Source organism: Gavialis gangeticus, unplaced genomic scaffold (assembly GCF_001723915.1).
Source record: "Gavialis gangeticus isolate Ggan-Ray unplaced genomic scaffold, GavGan_comp1, whole genome shotgun sequence".
NCBI classification, from domain to species: domain Eukaryota; kingdom Metazoa; phylum Chordata; order Crocodylia; family Gavialidae; genus Gavialis; species Gavialis gangeticus.
In genome coordinates this window covers 97,566,961-97,588,505 of record NW_017729033.1, presented here as the reverse complement: position 1 = coordinate 97,588,505, position 21,545 = coordinate 97,566,961, and the positions used below count along the sequence as shown (strand labels likewise).

Genomic DNA, 21,545 nt, shown 5'->3' with positions numbered 1-21,545 from the left:
CCCTGTCGGGCGTGGGGGGGGAGGGGGGGAGGAGGGAGGGCAGGTAGGTGGTAGTTGTGGTTGCCACAGCAGCGGCACAAATTTGTGCTGCTTCTTTTTGCTGCTGCGCACACCTCTGTACGTGGGGTTGGTGTAGGGTACATTGTCCTGGGTGGGGTGGGGGACCTCCCAGGGCAGCAATGGAAGTGATTCAACCACTTGGAGCCTGGCTGGCAGCTAGAGTGTGGCTCTGGCTAGCCAGGCTCCATTTTTGGTGTTGCATGTTGCTGCTGTACTGCTTTTTGTGGTTCCTTTTATTTTTGACACTGGGATCTCCCAGTGTCAAATTTTGGCACTGTGCTGAAAATCTGCAGTGCAACAAATGGGTGCGTGTGTGCTGCATGTGATTTGTGGCTCCTGAAACAGCACATGTACACTTGCTGGGACATGCCTAGAAAGGCCTATTACTAGGTCTCCCATATCCTAATACCTGGTTCTAATTCTAACCACTGAACTATGATATGAAGGGACGGCACCAACCATACACATGTACCTCCTCTTCCTAAAACAAAGGCATGCTCTTTGATCTATTTTTGAAAAGAATAACTTAAGTGCTTAAATACAGAGCTGTTTGGGGCTGGGAATCCCAATCTTCTGTGTGCATCTCCCTGCAATTTAGAATAAAGCTCTATACTTAGAAAATACTCTTTTCTATGAATCTGGCCCTGTGACACTTAACTCTCAGCAATCTTGGTATAGAAACTTTATGTGCTTAGCTCAGGGTTGTGGTTTTTACTCTGGATGCCAGGCACCTAATTTTTGGGCATAGCAATGCTCAGTGTCTCAGGGCTTAAATCCTTTTGTTAATGTAACCCTTCTGCCTCTAAATTGAAAAAATGGTGATTGGTCTTACTCCATTCATTGCTCTTTACATTTCTGTCATTCTAACAAATACCTCCACCTACTCAGGCAAAAAGCCACAAACTAGTGCAGCACATTTCCAGTGGGATTTGCCCAGCTCTGTTAAAGGCTAATTTATTACGTCTCTCTAATGGGATCGTTCTATCTAAAGCGTCCCACTTGAAATGCACCTTGACTTCACTTCTTTGCTTAAACATATTTTTTCTTCTTTGTGTCTCATAATTATGCCAGCATTCAAATACATGTATACTGCTATCACAGGAAATGAAATGTATTCAAAATTCAATTGTTACTGTTGCTAATGGAAAACAAATCAGAGTGACTGGCAGATTAATAACTTGATGTGGCACAAATTACAGTACTTTTTAGAAAATGGCAAATTACACTGAATCACCTCTTATATGAATACACTTTGACTAGTGTCTGCTGGATGATATTTCTTTCCTTTGCTTGTAGCCATTATTGTGGAATTCTACTTCTGTCCCATTCTATGGGCCTCTATTAGGCAAACTCCTTTTACAGAGATTCCTGTTGCTGTAATGGTGAAAGAACAGTGCTGTGTCATTCTGGAAGGTGGGTAGCCAGGTGTGGGGCCTCTTGTAGATTGAGATGCTGACCAAGGCCACAATGAATTACCAGATTCAGAGGCCAAACCAGGTCAAGAAGGCAGGGCTAATTCAAGAGTGGGGTCTAGGAGTAAGTCCAGGAAGCCAAGCAATCAAACAGAGAATGAAGTCCAGGAGCAAGCTAAGTCAAGAAGCCAAGAAATTAAACAGAGAAAAGTCCAGAAGTCAGCTGGAGGGACCAGTAAAGCAGTCTTGGGTTAGGTTAAGCCCTATTGCCTAGACAATTTCTGTTCCCAGTCAGGGATTTATATGGAGGAAGTAGAGGGTCAGATGACCCTGACTGGCCACTGGTGACAAGGAGTGGGCATAGGACTAAGCCCTGCTGAAGGCTCCAGGCCAGGATGATTAGCTGTGGGGTGGCAGACCTGGATGAGTGGTAATAATGCTAGGCTAAAACTCCAGGTTTGAGTCCATGGCCCGATATGCCATTAGGTAGTTCAGTCAATAAGAGTAGTAGCTTCAATCATAAATGCATATTTTTCAAATACCAATTACTAGTACTCAGCTACTGGACTATGGTGATGTGAACATTTGTTTTCCTAGTCTGTCATTCTAACTAAGGTCTTGCCTTTTGCCATCTCAAATGCAATCTGTGTATGCATTATAATAAATGTTCAGTGTGAGCATTCTTTCCTCCTTCATTATCCTAGAAATAAGGACAAATTTGACACATGGGTACTTACAGTTTGACATTTATTCCTAGAGATTGAAGTCCAAGCACTTTAATTAAAAAAATAAAAGTAATAGGCAAATTTCTTAGAAAACAACGAAGTATAAGAAAGAGCCATGGTTTAATATAGATGAGGCCAGCATAGGTGGCAGAGCCTAACAGGGCTTACCTCCCCCCACCCCTCCCCCCACACAAATGCAGGGCATCTGATATAGCTGGAGGGACTGCTGCAGCAGCGGGGGAGGAGTACGCACACTCGCATACACTGCAGATCGCAGCTGGGTCAGAAGGCAGGTAAGTTTCTTTGTCTCCTTTCTTTACAACTGCCTGGCTTGGGGGGGGAGGGGGGAAGGGGCAGATCTAGACTCCCACAGTGCAGGAGGAATTGGGGTAGGAGCAGGGGTGAATCATTCACCCTTGTCCCGCTCCCTGCTGCACTGTGGGAATTGTTCCATAACCTGGCCCAGCCGGGGCCCCATTCACTGTGAACTGGGCCGCATTCACCGTAAATGAGGCCCCAGCTGGGCCAGATGGTGGGGCAGTCAGGGGCCAGTGGCTCCTCAGGGGCATGGATGGGCGGCTCCCTCTGCTGCGCACACTGTGGGAGAGCCAAAGGGGGGGTACATTCCTCCCGCTTGGTTTGCCCATGCCGTGCCCCTGGATGAGCTGCTGAGCTCCGATTGCCTCATGACCTGGCCCGGCTGGGGCCCAATTCATGGTGAATTGGGCTGCAGCCGGGCTAGGTCATGGGACAATCGGACCCCAATGGCTCCTCAAGATGGGGGCATGTGGTCCCCCAATTTTTGCACAGGTCAAGGGTGAGCTGCAAGCTTGGCTCTGCCTGCCCCATGCCTCACTGCCACTGCTTTGACAGCGGCATGGTGACAGGTGCATCCCGCTGCTGGGTGGGCTGGGCAGTGAGGCACATGGTGCTGCGCCATGCTGCTTTCAAAGCAGTGGAAGCGAGGCATGGAGGCAGGGAGCAGGCAGAACCCTGCTCACAGCTGCAGCCTGCCCTTGCCCCGGACAAAGATTGGGGGGCCACATATCCCATCCTTGGCTCCCCAGTGCCATGCCTCTGGAGGATCCACCAGGCTGTGCTGGGCTCTTCCCAGGGATGACACGGGGCAGGGGTGGCATGGGGGTCCTGCAGACTCCGTCCTCTCTGGCCTGGTGGTGCAGCCAAGGGAAGCACTGTAAGGTGGATACATAATTGGCTGGATCATCTTCCTCAAAGAGTAGTCATCAGCAATTTGATGTTCTATTAGAACAAAGTATTATATTGTGTGGGGTCTCCCAAAAGTCTGCCTTGTGTCCAGTACTGGCTCTGGGCCCCCTTGAGTGGTGCGGGGCCAGTGTGGGAAGACAGCTGGGGCTGGTGCAGGGCTGGGGTGTGGTGATTTCATGGGGGCCCCCAGTGCCAGGCAGTGACCCCAGATGTGGGGAAAGGGGCAGCCGCACAGGTGCAGTGGGCTCCAGCCCCAAGCCTGGGCCCGGCTCTACTCTGATCCCTGCCCCGTGTTGATGAGGCAGCAGGAACTTTCTGGTATGGGAAGATCCTATTCTCTTGGGATGCTGCACTTTCTGGATACTGGGCACATCTACATGTGCAAATAATGTGCTCCCCATTGAAGTGCTCCCTGGTGTACATCTACATGTGCACCCTCATCAAGAGCAAATTGAGCCTGACAGGATCAGCCCAGTCCAGGGCTGCTCCTGCCTTGTTTTGCCCCACTACAGCAGCCATGGGGACCTTGACACTCCCCCAGGTGCCAGCCATGGGGTGGCAGGGGTGGGCAGGTGTTTAGCCCTGGAGGGAAGGGGAAGTTGTCCTGGCTCAGAGGACATTTCCATCCCAGCTTGGAGGAGACAGGGCTAACCCCAAGCCAGGGGGTGGGGGGGAGTTGTCTCAGCTGGGACAACTCTCCCAGCCACATGGAGATAGCGACAAGTCTTGATTCCATGTGGCTGGGAGGCAGCTGCCTGGCAGCCAGGATAGTTGCCTGGCAGCCTGGCATTATGTGGTTGATGAGCAATGTTCTATGAGCTGGAACAGGTCTCTCTGCCCCCTGTGGCCCGCTGCTGCCTAGGCTGACCAGAAGCAAATTTCTCCCAGTCAGTGTCTTCACATGCATTATATCACATTAGTTAAGTGCCATTTTTCTAGTATCTATATGTACAGGTGCTAGAAAATGGCAGATTAGACTAATATACTGCAAATTACTTGCTGTGCCCATGTAAATTGTGATGCTTTACTGCGTGTTAGATTAGTCTAATGCTAAGTAAAGCATCTTGTGTAGATGCACCCACTGTGTTCGCAAGAGGAATTGGTCACACAGTCAACTACAGCTCTGGAGAAAAATCTTTTTTCTACATTCTGCCTTCTAAAAACACAGTGAAGTTTTTATCTGAGGACATGTGGTATATGAGACAATATGCCTTTTGGAACCATAGAATAAAAAGATAGGTCTGCAAGGGACATCAAGAGGTCATCTAGTCTGATCCCCAGATCATCCCCATCTCAGCCAACCTAGCCAAGTGTTGACCTAACAGTGGAGGTTATATAACCTCTAGGTAATCAGTACCAGTTATTAGCCACTGTCACACATTAGAAAGTTTTTTTCCTAATGTCCAATCTAAATTTCTCTTCTTGATTTAACAGTTAGTTCTTATCCTGTCCCCTGAGACCACAGAGAGTAGTCCATCTCCATCTCCACATAATCATCCTTCAGGTAGTTAAAGACTGTTACTAAAATCCCTCACACCACTTCACTCTTTTTTTTCTCCAGACTAAATAATCCCAGTTCTTCCAACCTTCCAACATGAATAAATTATATTTCCTAGACCTTTGATAATTTTATTGCTCTCTGGAGGACTCTTTGTAATTTGTCAGTGTCTTTCTTGTAATGCAGTGCCCAAAACTGGACAGTACTGTAGGTGAGGCCTCACCAGTGATGAAAAAGCAGAATAATCACTTGCCTTGACTTATAAGTGACACTTCAGTTACTCTAACTCAGAATGCTATTGGCTTGGTATGATTCCTGTTCAGCTTATGGTTGACTTTAACTCCCAGGTCTTTTTTTATGGTACTGCAGCCTAAACCAATTGTTCTGCAGTCTGCATTTATGTATGTCATTGTTCCAACTTGGGTGTGGAACTTTGCACTTGTCCTTATTGAATTGGTTCATTTGGTTAATTTTGGATCATTTTTCCTGTTTATCAAAGTAATTCTGAATCCTAGCCCTATGCTCATCAACAGCTGCATCTGTGTGTAGATGTTACGATTAAAAATCCTCATTTAATATCTGGTCCTAGCCATTTTTTTCTTAGTTTTCTAGAAGGTGGTGTTTTTTGAGCAACAGAGAATAGCAAATTTTTGTAATGTTTTTGAAAATTTCTGATTCATTTGGAGGTCAGTTACCTTCAACTGAGATCTGTGCTATTGTGGCTTAAAAGTTTTGGTACTGCAGCCAGCCCATTTTGCAACTAATTTAGGTACTCTATCATGAACTGCCATCTGCAACCTGCATGTATCTAGTTCCCAATTTTTTCACAACTTCCTTGCTTACAGGCCAGATTTACAGAGCTATCTGGATCTCTAGTGTCTGGTTGCATTTGTTAAAGCCATCTCATTACTCCCATAAACTAACTTAAGTCCTATTGTGAGTCACAGTCGGGTGCCTACTATATCTTTCGGTACATAAACACCTTTGAAAATCTGACCTTTAGTCTCATTGAAAGTTATTGGATTTTACATGTTAGATGTTTAAAGATATAGGAACCCAGTGAGGTTTTCAAATTGGCCTAAGTACCCATCTTTCATTGATTTTAGTTAAGTGCCTAGGTGCTTTTGGAAATCTGGTTTAGCACCTACTTGCTTCAATAGGCACCTACAGCTGCTTATAAGATGTTCAAGTCTCCTTTGTGTAAGGGCCTTCCGTGACAAAGTCATTTGGGGTAGGGCAGACATTCATCTGAGGCACTAAGAATTTATAGGAAATTTACAGCACCACAAAAACATAGCATGAAGTATGTTCAGCTGTTCAGAGGCCTTGTCATCTGGAGTGCTGCAAAGCATGGTGAGAGCCTGTATTGCTGGTTTTATGCAGCCAGAGGTGCAGTATGCAGAGATCCCAGTGTCCTGTATAGAGGGCAGGGGGTCCTTCTATAGAGGTTCCTGAGGACAATGGAGCACAGAGGAAAGCACCAGTTGGCTGGCTGCCTGGGGAATTTCCCTAACTGCTGTGTTTCCCTCCCAATGCATCTTACATTGGAAGTGCAGAGGCACATCATGCCCTGTCAGTTTCCACTCCCAAAGGCTCTTTTTAGGGCTGTGTGAAGCTTCAGTCCCTGATTCAATTCGGCGGAGATTCGGCCCAATTCAGTAGCCGAATCTCTGAATCCCAGCACTGCAGTGATCACGAGCCGCTCTGCTACCTCAAGGTATATAGAAAAAGCTTTTAAAGCTGTGCCTGTGTCCAAATTGCTGATTCACCAAATCAGAATTGAATCATCAGATTTGGATTTGGCTTAATTGAATCGGGGACTGTGATCCGAATCAACGGATCGAATCACTGTCTCTGATTCGGGCCAAATCTGAATGGAATAGGGGGCATTTTGCACACCCCTACTCTTTTTTCAGTTTGACTTCTAGCCCACAGTGGATCCCTGCTGCCTGCCTACCATAGTGATCTGTGAGACTGGCTCTACTTTCCTGGGGCAACAGGGTTCTTCATGGGATAGACTCTCTAGAGCCGTGGGAGTTGGGGACAAAGCCTGATAGGATGCTGGAAGATCAAGCCATACTCCGTAATGCTACCTGTGAATGTACAGGCATTACATATGGGGTTAGAAAACATTGTGCTGCAAAGAAATCCCTGTTTGAAAGAGCTAACATTTTGTGGCTGTTTTGCCATGTTTCTTTTCTTGAAGCAAACTGCTTGAATGGCTGTAGGCTCACTTTTTGCAGTGATAAAAGGGTTTATTTCTCACTACAAATGTGTAATACCTGTCCATGGCCGTGGCATTTCATGAAAATTTACCTCCTGTGTAGATCATATTTCCAGATGCAGTTCTCTCACTGTGTTCTGCATCACCCGGAGAGGTTTTATTTTGAATGTGGGATCATGAAGCAGTAGGACTGAAGGCAGGAGCATTTTTAGTAGAACTTGTTTGGCTTGTAGCAGTGTTTTGTTCCCTGTGCCAGTTCATGTGAATATGAATCTGTTGGGTTCTGGGGCATACTCTTGGGGACATTTGTTCCAGCACACTTTAATTTCAGGCTTTTAAGTGAGCTCTCTAAGTAAATCTTCCATGCAATAGTAAGGAGGTTGTGTGAATAAGTACAGCAAAATGCCAGGGTCAGGGGAAGGCTCTGACCACCTTTTGCAACAGGTGACATTTTTGCCATATCTTTTTCTAGGCACTGTCATAAGGTACAGTACAAAAATGCCTCTCTGAATAAAATGTCACTCTTTTCAGCAGCATTGGAACATAGTACTACTGAATTGTTATGTATTCAGTACCCATTCACACAAAAATATATCACCTCATTAATGAAAGAGAGATTTGAAGAGAAAATCAGATTCAAACACTAGAAAATAATTAAACAGATTTTTCAAGGAAGGCTTCAGTTATAGATTGGAATCAAAAGGAAGGAGTGAGGAGCTTCTTAAAAGACCCTGTGTAGTATAGTTTCTGTAGGGTTTTTATCTTTTTACCTAATGACACTATTTAAGATGGACTGTCAGATCCCATTAAGCTCACTAAAATATTCTGTAGTTTAGATGAAAACTGAGTCTTCGCACAGCAGGAGGAAAGTAAGAAGTGCATTTATTCCAGTCAAGCTTAGAGATGTTTCTTGCTCTCTCTCCTTTTTTTCCCCTTCCCATTGCTCTATAACAATTGCATCAATAATAGGAAAGCCATCAAACTAAGCTTCCTGCACAGTAATAAAGTTGTTTTGATGCAAATAGGGCTCAGTGGCTTTGGTTTCTCCATGGTGACAAACTATGGTAACAAACTTTATAAATCAAACAGAGTTGAAGCACAAACGTGTATGCAAGCAAGATAAAAGAAGTAGGCTTTTTTCTTGTTTAATAGCCTTGAGGGATGTTTTTCCATAATTACAAACACAATTACAATGTTTACAGTAAAACAAAAAGTGTAAGTTTAACCCTCTGAAATAAAATATAGAAAGTGGTGCATAGCATAGCTATAAAGCAAAGGTCCATTTAACAAAACTCACAACTGAAGGCTGCACAAATAAAAATATCCTCTAAATTACAATTCCTTTAAGGCCTGCCAGTATTTCCTGGACCATGCTCTGAGACTGGAGATTTAGAATATAGCCTTTATGCAGCTGGACAGCCTCTTCAAATGCACAGGCCTCCTTATCTGAGAGTTTTGAGTGTCTTCTAAAAGCTTTAATGGAACAGTAAGAAATTATTTCTCTTATTTCAGACAAACAGTGGAGTGCCAGACCATAGAGCCAGCAAACAAATGGGCAGAGCCACAGGAAGAGGGTACAGTCTTGATGGGAGCATCTTCACTGGGGAAATACCTGCTGTTTGACAGATTTGATTCTGTTCAAAATTTGCAATAATTACTTTGCAGTATTATTTTTTTTAATTGGTCCCAGGGGTAATAATCTCTGACAAAGACAGCTTAACAGTATGTAGAAACAGGGTAAACTCAGAATCCCCAAGGGCAGGGATATAACCATATAGCTGTTTGCATGATTTTAACAGGAAGCTCCCTCCAGCATATTACTGCTTCACACCCATTTATGTCCACGCTTTCATTTTCACAGTCATGTTTGGGTGGTGTTATTTCAACCCAGGAGCTTGTAATTGGTTGAGACATAGCATTGCATAGTTTTAGAGCATACACATGTTCACTTCCATATATGCAGGTCACTAGCTCTCATACAGTCAAGAATTGCTGTGCTGGCTCTTGCCTCAAAAAAGTTCTGGATAGAAAGGAGGTATGGAAAATCCAGCAATCAATAAAAATAAGCGTTTCAAGCTTTTGGTGGGTGGTAGTATTTTTTAATTAGGTTGAACAAAGAGCCAGAGGGTCACATTAAATAGGTTCTGCCACCTTAAATCACCAGTCACACCATGATAGAGTCTATGTCAGCAGTGTTATGGACCTTCACACCACTAAATGAGTTTGCTTATTGAGCATGGAATGAAATGTTTCTGTGTCTCACTAACAGTGTTTAAAATTCTGCTGCTTCATCTGCAAGATTCGCACTGCTGCTGAAGGATATTCTGAAAAGATGGATATCTCACTGAAGACCTGCAATGCCTGGTCTCTCAGTACTAAAGATTAGGGGAAGGAGGAGTCTACCTTCCTCACCTCCTTGAATGAATAAGAAGTTCAGTGGCCCATTTATTTTTTACAGAAAGATATAATGTCCATCAGCTTTGCTGAATATCTGTTGTCAGTTATAACAGTAGAAACAAATGATGTAGGCAACATGAGAGACGAAGATGGATTCAAGTATACCAATATTAAAATTAGACAGATTCGTAGTGTAATATTTAGCTAATGAACTGGCAGTTGGGAAACCTGGCTCTTTCTTAGCTCTGTCTAATCCACATTGAGGTAGATCACAATTTCTCTTTGCCCCTGTGTTTTCTGGAAAATGGATATACTAGATTTGGTGAGACTGAAGGTCCAGATACCAAGAGATTTTTTAAAAAGTTATTTTAATTTTATAACCTGTATGTGTAAGATCCATGCATCACCCTGTTTGCATACATGATATCAAGCTTCCTATTTCTACAGTCAAGCCTGACATCGATATGTCTACCTTCGAATGTTCCTACTGTTTCCTAAATCACTAACATTCAACATCCCCCACTGCCAAATTGTAGCACCTGCACAAGCCATTTCATTACAGTTGAATGAAAAATGCAGTTTTGGGTTAGAAACTTTGGTTTTAACTGATAAATTAAAAACAAACAAACAAACCAAACCTAGTATTCTGGCTGAAAAGGAAAACAACATAATTTGGCAAATCTAGAATTGAAAAAATCATTTCCAGGCAGTGAAAGTTTAAAGTTAAAAGAAATTTGGAAACAAAAAGTTGTTCAAAATGAAAGGTAAACATTTAACTTCAAGACTATCAGAACTGACTATTTCCAATATTTCAAAAGTTGCCTTAATGGAAACATTTTGACAAGCATTTCTGAAATACTTTGGACTCATCAATTCTAAAGTTTTCACCAAAAAACCTTTGCTGCAAAAAAATTGCCCAGTGCATCATTCTGTCCCTTCATCCTTTTCTACCTATAACATTAATTGTGTTGAATGAGGAGAGCTGTCTCTGCAGTGATTAATATTAGCCTGGGGAAGGTTTCGGGCTTGCAGCAGAACAAGCGCTTGCTTTTCTACCCAGCAGTTAGCTAAATAAAATGGCTAAATGAGGAAATAACCTAGGTTGTTTTCCTTAACAAGTATGCATGTACCACCTCTCTAAGCTGCATGTAAAACCCTCCAGACTAGGCATCTCACATACCCCCATGATTTTGCACTCTAATCAGTGGTTCTCAACTTTTTTGGACTCAACGTACCCCTCCATACAGTTTGTGAATTGAGTGGCACCTAATTCCTAATTTCAAAAAGTAATTTATAGATTACAGTGCTTGCTTCTTTGCAGAAGGGCCTGGCAATGGGGATGGGAGAGCATCCAGGCAGGGACAAGCCTGAGCCTGTTCTTAACTGCTTAGTTTGCTAATTTCCTCTCACCTTATGGCACCAAGGTGTCTTGGTTGAGAATAACTTGCTTAGATCTTTTCTCACAGAGAAGCCCTCATTTTTCATGTTCCCTTAACCCCCGTGCTTGCACACCTCATGGGCACTCAATCTGTTCTCTCAGATTGTGCATTGTCTCTTTTTATCTTTCCCATCTTGCAGCTGGCTTCATCTCTACAGTAGTTGCAACTCTGTGGCTGTACAATAGTTACTGCATCTGCTTCAGTCTCAAGAGACATACACAAGGAATTCAAATTTTTTAAATCTTCAGAACAAATCAGGAGAGTTAGTAGGTAGGTATGAGGTTTACCTTATTCCCATGAGGATGCTAAGTTTTGCTCAATTACTGCTTTTAAAACCCTGGAAGATTCGTTTAGACCACATTAAATGCACACTATATTATTATGTTAGCCACCCACAGGAAACCTTCAAACTTATTAACTTTGTTTGGAAATATGACAGAATATAAGGAGGAGTGAATCTGGCCTCAGTAATCAATCTATTGTGTCAGGAGGAGAGTGGGCTGCCTTCTCTCTTATTTTTGTTATTGGTGCCATGTCTTAAAATATGTATGGGATGGAGGAGATAAACACTTGCAGAACTGTGAATCATATTTTCAGTTGTAGTGCTAAAACTGACTATCCAAATTTGAAATATTTCACAATACACTGCTAGTTTTGTTCTGAGTAGTTTTTGAGACATTTTGTGTGAAGGTTTAAGTTTTAGAACATTATACAAAATAATTATTTTTTTCAAATGAGCTGTCCTTTCACTTTTTTGTTCATTTTGGGAGTGTCCTCACCATATATCCCTTCCACTATGTCTCTCGTGCGTGACTTTTGAATCTCTTCAAATGGGTCATTTCCTGGACTATCTTGGTTTGAAAGGAACTTTCTACTTTTGTTTTAGGCACTAGTTCAACTAGTATTTTGTGAAATCTACCAATTATGTTCACTTCTTTTCTCAGTCTTCACCTAGCTCTTCAAGGGCTGAGATGGAACCTTTCCCTTCCCACAATCACTGCTAAGAGAAGTGTAGACACAGAAAACAAGTAAAAGAACCTAGGTTTAGCTATAGTTGTTAGGTATCATAAGTAAATAGATACATTGGAAACAGCTTGAGGTCTGAACATTTTTTTTTACTCCATAAATTACTTCTGCACAGATTATACCCACAAATCATTGCATGGTTGAAATAGGTCCCCTGGAGCAAATGCAACATGAACATGAAGTTACCTTGATAGGTCCAGTGTGCCATGAAAACAGTGAATAAAGGTCTACGTTAGAAACAGTTTTCTGCCTCCTTATTAGAATTGTTTTAATTGTTCTATTTGCCTTTATCTCTATTGAGATATATTAAGATTTAACAGTATTCAGTACAAATTTCCTCCCTTGTCCTAAACCATAAACTGATCTTATTTTTCAGTCAGGTTGTTCCTAATATCTTAGAGGTCTGCTTTATATTCAGCTGTTCATAGACTTCATCTGAACAGGGATTTGACATGTTGATTGAGCACACACTTTAATATTTTGTTTCCAGTAGAACCATATTGAATTTTTTGATCTACATTTAGCTCTTAAAAGGTCAGAGAGATAATAAATAGACTTAAAACATTTCATGCATATATGGAAGGCTTTTTTTTTTTTAAATTAATTTCATGGCACTTGCAGCTTGGTTAGGTTGATTTTTTTTTTTTGTCACATACACCAGAACTTTGCTAGTTCTCACTTTGTTAATTTGTTGACCTGAGGATTCTTATAAAATCTATCAGGCTTAGTAAGATTTAATAGCAAGTGTGTTTTGCTAATGCATTTAAGAGGTCATTCATAATTTTGCAAAATGTATTACAGAAATGTAGCAGCATGCTATAAATTACTGACAATCAAAGATGTATATGTATACCTACTTATATATAGCATACATATATGCCTTTACTATGCACATATAAAATTGGACATATCTTTTTCTATCTAACATACTAGGTATACACTTTAATATATTGATTTTAAAATGTATTAAATATTACATAATGGCGACATAAACTTTGAAGGCTCTTTTTACTACATGTTGACCATCTGCCCTGAAGAGGCTTGGCTAACTGGGGTGGGACCTGCAGACATGGCCTCTTCAACCGTGATCTCCTTTGGAGAGGCTAAGCAGGCTGAGGGGTTAGCTTAATACAGTTGGCTGAAGGGTGGAGGCTGTAACCTGTTTGGCCCCTGAACAAGGATGTGTGGGGAAGGGAATAGGGAAAGACTCGGTGTACTCTTTACTTTCTCTCCCAGTGGCAGTAGCACAAGTCAGATACTGTTTTGCCTTGTAGAATAAAATGAGTTTCACAGTTATTAGCACTAATTGTTGAGGCTCTGCTGTGTTTAACTTAATTTCTACTAGTTCTTAACAAGGAGGAAGAATGCATTGTTTAGAGCCTATTCCAAGTGTATCAAGCTCATCAGGCCCTACACAGTGGACCCAGCACACAGAGCCAGGTGTGGGCACCATATAGTGTATGCCCTGGGCATGTCCTGAGCACTGCAACCAGTGGCTGCACCAGACTGGCCCTGCTCACTGGATCTAGTTTATGTTCCTGATCCAGGCCTGCGTACAGTGTCCTCATCAGACTGGCCCCACGTACAGGGTACATGTGCCTTGCACCAGCCACCCACACTACATGCAACATGCCTGAGCCCAGCTCTGCCAGCCAGCACACTGTACATGACTAATCCAGGGCACACTTCGTGCATGTGGGTCCAGTTCAAATCCCACAGGCAGCACCACAGGCCAGATGATAGACGTGCCTGTTTTATCCCAGTAAACTGAATGGCTTGTTGGTGACTGAGGAAGAGTATAATATATTATCTTTCATTACAGTCAGCCACAGCGCATTCATATGTATGTCAGACTATCTGGTGTGACTGTATATGATGTAATATATATTCATGAATGAGGTTCAGAATCAGCCCAGTGCTGGACTCAGGAGAAAATGGCTTCAGCAGTTAATATTACTGACAAATAGACACTCAGAGCTTGCAGTGTTCATTATATATGAATCTGTCACTCCCCATCTCCACTGTGTTTTGATCCCTGTACATTTAATTGTTTGTTAAGACACTGTACAAACTTCAGGGTAATTTAACAGGATGTAAATTTAGTAGTGCTGTAACAACAGTCAGGAACTAAAGACAGTTTGTTCTACGTTGCATTTCTGCAGATTTGCAAAGAGGCTCCTATAAATACAGCACTCTGCCTTAGGTTTTGTGTTTTTGAGCAACACTGTCCAACTTATTTGGCCCTGAAGGCTGGACGACTCACCTTTGGCAGTGAGTGCTGCTGGAGCTGCTGCACTGGTGCAGCTCCGGAACATGGTTTTGCTTCTGTTTGCGCCCTTTTTTCTGTACCACTAGTTTGAGTCATCAGTGGCAACTGAAGACCCTGAATTCAGGACAGGCAAAGTAGTGCAGGGGAAAGCAGTAGCAACATTCACCCCCTGAATTATGGAACCATGTCAGGACAGCTGCTCCAGTAACCATACCACAAGCTCTGTGGTCCTGTTTTGAAGTAAACAGGCCATTGATCCAACAAAGTGATTAGCATGTGTTTAACTGAGCATGCAAATAGTCTTTGTTACAAGACTAACAGTCAAGGAAGTGGTAAGGCCTGACTGTTCTATGATTTAGCTGGGCTTTAAGAGAAAGGGCATATCCCTACCCAGAGAAATGAAAGTTCACTGGGGAAGACCTCAGAGCTATGCAAATGTATATGTTCCTTTAAGTGTTCAGTTTGCAGATGAACCTTGACTAAAATCCCTGAAAACAGACTTGAGCGTTGCACTGAACTTTTCTCTGGCTTGTACAGGAGACCACCAGGTTGTGGTTCCCAAATGAATTCAGTTACTCAGAGTCACAAATAGAATTCTGCTAATGTGGTTATGCTGAGCAGAAACGTATTAGCAAGGATTTTTTTAAAGAGTATATTAAAAATAATGTATATGTGATGTTGTAAGATTTCAGACATGGGGTGATTAGAACTTCATGAGAAACTGCCTTTCCCAATAGAATTTTTTTTATTTTTGGGCAAAAAATCAAAAGCCAAATCTTTCAGCTAAAAGCTGACATATATTTCAGCTAGAAAAAAGATTATATATAGATATATAAACATATATATAATACAACTTGATATAATAACTAGCGTGTGTATGTGTATATCTATATATCTATCATATATGTATATACTATACTTATATATTTTATATAATTATATATACTATACATATAATAAAGAATCATAGAAAATTAAGGTTGGAAGGGACCTCAGGAGGTCATCTCGTCAACTCCCTGCTCCAAGCAGGACCATCTCCAACTGGATCATCCCAGCCAAGGCTTTGTCTAGCCAAGTCTTAAAAACCTCCAAGAGTAGAGAGTCAACAATCTCTCTGGGTAAGGGTAACCTGTTCCAATGTTTTTCCAGCCTCCTGGTGAGAGAGTTTTTCCTAATATCTAATCTAAGCTTCCCTTGCCACAATTTGAGACCATTGCTCCTTGTTCTGTCATTTGCCATCACTGAGAACAGTCTAGCTCCATCCTCTTTGGAACCCCCCTTCAGGTAGTTGAAGGCTGTTTGCTGTTAAATCCCCTCTCAGTCTCCTCTGCTCTGGACTAAATAAGCTCAGTTCCCTCAGTCTTTCCTCATAAATCATGTCCCCCAGGCCTCTCACCATTGTTGCCCTCTGCTGGACTCTCTCCAATTTGTCCATATCCTTTGTGTGTGTGGGGGGGCAAAATGTGGACCCAATACTCCAGATGTGTTTTGTTTAATGCTGAACAGAGGAGAATAATCACCTCCTTTGACCTGCTGGCAACACTCCTATCAATGCAGCCCAGTATGCCATCAGCCTTCTTGGCAACAAGGGCACACTGTTGACTCATATTCAGCTTCTTGTCCAGTGTAACCCCCTCTACTTTCTGCAGAGCTGCTGCTTAGCCAGTTGGTCCCTGGCCTGTACTGGTGCATGGGTTGTTCCATCCTAAGTACAAGACTTTGTAGTTGTTTCTATTGAACCTCAGGTGATTTCTTTTTGTCCAATCCTCCAATTTGTCAAGGTCATTCTGAATCCTAACACTACCCTCCAGTGTATCTACTACTCCCCCCATCTTGGTGTCATCTGCAAACTTGTTGAGGGTGCACTCCATCCATTCTTCCCAATTGTTAATGAAGATATTGAACAAAAACAGCCCCAGCACCAACCCCTGGGGCACTCCACTTTATACTGGCTGCCAACTAGAGATTGAGCCATTGACTACTACCCTCTGAGCCTGATGATCCATCGAGTTTTCTATCCACCTTACTACCCACTCATCCAAACCCGCATTTCCTTAGTTTACTTGCAGAAATGTTATGGGAGATTGTATTAAAAGCCTTGCTAAAGTCAAGGTATTACATCCACTGCATCCACAGAGCCAGTTGTCTCATCATAGAAGGCAATCAGATTGGTCAAACATGACTTGCCCTTGCTAAATGCATGCTGACTGTTTATAATTACACGCTTCTTTTCCAAGTGCTTAGAAATAGATTCCTTGAGGACCTGCTACATGAATTTTCCAGGGACTGAGGTAAGGCAGACTGGTCGATGGTTCCCTGGATCCTTCTTCCCTTTTTTAAAGATGCGCACCATATTTGCCCTTTTCTAATTGCTCAGGACCTATCCAGTTGCCATAAATTTCCAGTGGTGATGGCCAGTGGCTCTGCAGTCACATCGGCCAACTCCCTCAGCATCCTCAGGTGTATCTCGTCCTGCTCCATGGACTTGTACATGTTCAGCTTTTCTAAATAATCCCATAGCTGTTCTTTTGCTACTGTTGGCTGCTTACCTTCTCCACAGACTATGCTGCCAGGTGCAGTAGTCTGGGAGCTGACCTTAACTGTGAAGCCTGAGGTGAAAAAGGTATTGAGTACTTCAGCCTTTTCTGCATCCCTTGTCACTAGGTTTTAAAGGACCCCATTTATTAAAGGACCCACACTTTCCCTGATATTTCTCTTGTTGCTGACATACTTATAGAAACTGTTCACGTTAACCTTCATGTCCTTTGCTAGCTGCAAGGTTGTCCAAGTTTCCATATCTATTTTGCAGGCTTTCTTTTTGTGTTTTAGCTCACTGCAGAGTTCCCTGCTAAGCCAAACTGGTCTTCTGCCATACTTGCTAGTCTTTCTATAATAACACACACACATATATATATAGTTTGTGTATGATTTATGTGTGTGTGTATTGGCCTTGCAGATGACTGTAAGGCACGTTTTACTTTGTGAATGTAGGTAGCTAGGTAGATAATTTTAGAGCTGCATTTTTCTGATTGTAAGTTTATCTTCTTTCCCTACCAAAGAACCATAAGTTTGCAATGAATGTATACAGTGGGACACCCTATAATTGGACTAATGATGGTCTTGACTTTCATATTTCCAGGAGTTTTGTACATACAATAAGATACCAAGCCAGATTTTTTTTAGTGTTGTTCTTATTTTAGCATATTTGGTATATATAATCCTTTTGGTTATTAACTTCGTTATTTGATTCTCCTGTGGGATTTCATAAAAGCAGTAGCTGTTCAAGTTCTTTATCTATAGTTATCAACTTTATATTCAGAGAAAAAGCTTTATTTTTTCTGTAAAAAAGACATTTGTAAATATGGGGTCAATTTTATATGCAGGGTCAATTTATTTCATTTTTTTTATTATTTTTTTTCCAAATAAAAACAATGCAGTATTTCATCTCAGAAATGCCAAAGAACTTGGAATTATGGTTTTGTATAATACCAACATTTTCCTGGGGAGGGGTGGTGGCAGCTCATGTCCTGATTTATAAGTCTGTTCATTTGTGCTGTGGAGGGTTACCTGCTCTCCTTTACAGATCTCAGGTTTAATATGTAGTGGTGACTAAGATAATGACAGTTATGCAGTTCTCGAAATCAGTAATGTCAGACATATGGTCCATGGTCTGAACTTGGCCTGCTGGGCTACTAGAACATCACCAGAATTTTAGAGGCATGGCTTGAGGGGAGGGCTTGCCGCAGAATCTGGGGCCATTGGGCCTTATTGGACACTGCAATCAGTGGCAGCCCCAGACATCCTCCAGCCACTTGTGTCATCACTACTAAGGCCCCAGCTCCTTGGCTGCTGGCCTTACTGCTGACACATGCCCCATACTCTGGCATGAAAGACATGTTGGTAGCAACAGCTCCAACTCCTGCTTTGGGCACACAGTACATGGCAGGAGCTGCTGTCATCAGGAGAGAGCTGGAGCTGCCACGGCCACCAGTGACAACTCATGCCCTGGGTTGGGAGCCCTGTGATCCCTGTGAGGAGCCCTGTGATCTGGATCTGGCTTGGGGCAGGAGGTGAGTCTGACTTTTGATACCCTGGCTTGAAGATGAACAAGGTTTCAGAGGAAGTTAATTGAGGTGAAAACTTTGATTGACTCTCACTTTGAAGAATAATAGAGGTTTGAAAGAATCCACATGGAAAGAAAAATAAAGTAGTTTTACCTAACTGGCCCTTCTTTCAAGGAATTTACATATTTTTGGTTTCTAATTGCTCCCTTTTGGAATTATATTTTCATGTACAGAAAACCAGCACCAATGACAGAGTTTTTAAAAGTTACTGTTCATTAATGAAAAAATAGTAAATATAATAATTGCTGGATGATGATCCATGCTATGATGTGTTCATCTAATAAACAGTTACACTTAAAGACTGCATCCAGATGTGCATGGACATTTGTTTCCCTCGGGACAACTAGCAGTGGCGCACATTGTGCCGCTGCTAGATGTCCCCAGGGAATGCCTGTGCCACATGCGCTGTGGTATGTGGCAGGTTACCCCAGAGAGTGTAGGGAAGGCTGGGGCCAGCACTGGGCTGGATCCTACCAGTCTTACCTCGGGTTTTGGGGGCCTCGCAGAGCTGCAGCAGTGGCAATCCTGCTGTGTGGAGCCTAGCTGACAGCTGGAGTGTGACTCCAGCCGGTCAGTCTCTAGCTGAGTGGCACACACTGCCTCTGCATGCATGTCTGCCTTTTTTTTTTCTGAGGGATTTTTGACCCCTACACCGCTCCCTTGCAGTGAGAGAACAACTGAACATGCGGTGCATGGCTCCACAGACTGCACGGTTGTGCTCATCTGAACACGGCCAAAATGTATAAAGAAAATTTATGCAATGTTGTGAGAATACCATTTTAAACTCTGACTTCTAAAGCAATGCTAACTGAAAAATCCCACTTTCCAAATATATGGACTTTTTTTTATAGATTAATTAATGCTGAATAATATGTATGGTTAGATTAATGATATACATGTAAAGCTGTGCTATACTGCTTATTTTATAGTGCGCAGAGGTTTAAACAACTTAGAGCTTGATTCTGCACCATTCAAGTTAATTTTTCTTTTGAATTGATTTGAGTTAAAGCAGAATCAAGCCCAAAATGTATGAGGAAGATTTTGGAAATCTTCAACAGCTAAGATTGTAGGGTTATGGTAATCATCAAAGAAGCCTGTTCTTTCTATTGTAAGCTGTAAAAATACTTCCCATCATAAAATGTAAATGCAAAGCATCAGCGGCATAAAAGTCAGGGTCTGTGCCCTGGTCAGTGGTGACAGTAGTGGCTGGGCTGGCTGCAGCAGCTACGGCTGTGATAGTGGGTACTTTTCATGCACCCTGTCTAAGTGGTTATCTGCAGCTCGTACCCTGGTTGTCCAGTGCTCATTAGGCTACTGCAAAGTGGGTGTGCTTGACAACAGCAACATTAGTATTGGTATTCTTTTTATCTTAATTCCCAAATTCATTAGGAAAAGGTACTTTTTGATATGTTATGGGGAAAATTATCCTAATTGGCTGAGTTACAAACTTAATTTTGTGCCAAAAAGGTTTCTTCCATGGTACAATCACTTTTTCTGTTTTTTTAATAGTTCATTCTTATTTCATGGCAATTTATAGGATAAGTAATTTACCAATGCAAATAAGTGGAAATTATCATAAAGCTTCTCAATTAATATATCACTTTTTAATTACCTCTTGCCATTTCAGTATTTTATTTTAGAGCTCATTGTTTGTTTAGTAATTTTTAAGTTTGTGACTATAAGGACAGAGTATATTATAGTACCTTTTTAAATAAAATGGGGTGGAAATGCCTTATAGTAGGGTAGCTTTTTGGTTAGGTGTTAAATTCTGATCCACGTTACTGTACCAGGAAGTTGTTAGATTAAATTTCAGTCAAAATGTAAACTCTGTAAAATAAGCTTGTATAACAGTCTCAGCTAAATAGAAAGTTTTGTGCTGTAATATACATTATTTCAGATTATCTGTTCCTTTTTTAGTTTTGTTCCTTTTGGGGTTTCTTTTTCTTCATCTGATTTGCAGGATCCAAACTTTTGTCTTGTCAGAATTAGGGCCTTGTTACATGTTACACTGAACTGCTCAAATGTGTTTGATGTTAGTGCTAGTTTTAGATTAAGCACTCTCACATTCAGGCCAGAAAAGTCCTAGACATCTGAAAGGTAAGACACCTATTCCACCACTGCTGGGCTGCTGCTCTTCTCTAGGTTGAGCCCAGCCCAAAGAGCAGCAGTGCTGGTGGCAGCAGCCAGACAGGCATGTTAACCCTTCCCTACCCACTCCCCCAAGACAGACATTGCAGGTAGCCACAAGTAAGTGGTGAGGAGGAGCAAGGGGGGGGGGCGTTAAGTTGGGAATTGGGGGAGGGGGGTCGGTGGGCCTGATCTAGGCCAGTGGGGAAGAGCGGGTATTTACAGTAAGATGTAGCTTAGAGTGGCTATCCCTTCATGTAGCATGATCAGGGTAACAGACAATCCTGCCCTGGAGTGGCATAATTTTAGCCACCTAATGAGTGCTTAAAACTAGTTTCAGATGTTAATATGCAGATAATCCAGGTGTTAAGAGCTCCAGGAGCTGCCCAAAATTGTCTTGTAACAAGGCCCTTAGAATCAGCATCCAGTTGGAGTAAAATCAGTGCCGTAGAGATGACAGTCAGGTCTTACAATGACATCATGACAGATGGAGATATACTATCTATTGGTATAGGCATCATTCTGTTTTCCAATGCCAAAAACATTGGTTATAGTCATAGAAACAATAAAATATTTTGTTTATATTTAAGGATTTTCCTGCACAATAATTTGCCCTAGGCTGCAGCTCCTCTGGAAGGAAGGTGGGGTCTTCCTGGCAGTGAAGTTAATCAGGCTCCTTTAGGATTTGAACACAGAACAAAATTATTGGAGACTAAGAATCATCTTAGTCTCCACAAGGAGAGTGGTTGCTCCTCAAGCAGATGATCCTCCAAGCCCAAAGGAAGGTAATCCCAATGAGGATCAAAGGGAGCAGAAGGGCGCATAAGCCCCCATGGCTAACCAAAAGCATCCGGGAATATCTCCTTGCTAAAAAGGTGGCCTACACCCAATGGAAAGAAGGGGTCATCACCAAGGAGGGCTATTCTGCAGTTGCTCGGGGCTGTAGGGGAGTAGTTAGGAAGGCCAAGGCAGAGATGGAACTGGGACTAGCTTCCCAGATTAAGGACAATAAGAAGT

The 21,545-nt window shown here is 42.3% G+C and overlaps 1 protein-coding gene across 1 annotated transcript in view; it reads left to right on the top strand.

Moving 5' to 3' along the window:
- Positions 1–21,545, top strand: part of CCSER1 (coiled-coil serine rich protein 1) — a 1,844,507-nt gene that overhangs the window by 536,393 nt on the left and 1,286,569 nt on the right. The window lies entirely within an intron of this gene.